Below are 606 nucleotides of genomic sequence, written 5' to 3'. Positions count from 1 at the left end.
CTGGGGCTACCGGCGAGACTCGCTGGAGTTGAGTGTGGGTGCCGGCGTCAGGTCGTTGGTGCTGGTTCTCCGTGGTTGCGGGTGCCCGCACCGTTGCCCACGGGTGGGTCGGCCTGTCCGTGTGTCTGCCCGGGCTTGGTTTGGCGCTGGGGTGGGCGCGTTGGGATCGCGCTCCCCGGTTATGCAACTCATGGTCCCTTTTCCTTCCGAACTCCAACCGACAGCGGTTTGGGTGCGGATGGAGGGATGTGGAAAGAGCCGGCCCGAAGGATTGCGCCGAGGTCAGGTCAGGTCCCTTCGCCCTGGATTTGCATCTCCATCTCCTGTTCTGCACCGAGATCTGGGAGGGAGCAAAGCGGGCGTTCCGGCAGGGCAAAGCTGGTCTGTGACACCACTTTATTTCCAGGGAGATGGAGTGTGCGAAGCGTTGCCATCCTGAGTGTCAGGGCATTAATCCTGTGGGCTCAGGTAGTGACTTGACTTCTATTTCTGTGGCGTAATCCGTGGGGGTTTGGTGTGGTGAGGGCCAGGATTAAGGGGGGGTCACGCCTGGCAGATGGCAGAGCTCTCCTTCGCCGTTGTGAGGTACCGTGACCTCTCGCCGCG

This window comes from Buceros rhinoceros, unplaced genomic scaffold (assembly GCF_000710305.1).
Source record: "Buceros rhinoceros silvestris isolate BGI_N320 unplaced genomic scaffold, ASM71030v1 scaffold19359, whole genome shotgun sequence".
In the NCBI taxonomy this organism is placed as follows: domain Eukaryota; kingdom Metazoa; phylum Chordata; class Aves; order Bucerotiformes; family Bucerotidae; genus Buceros; species Buceros rhinoceros.
The sequence above is the reverse complement of the archived record's forward strand: the minus strand, read 5'-3'. Positions refer to the sequence as shown.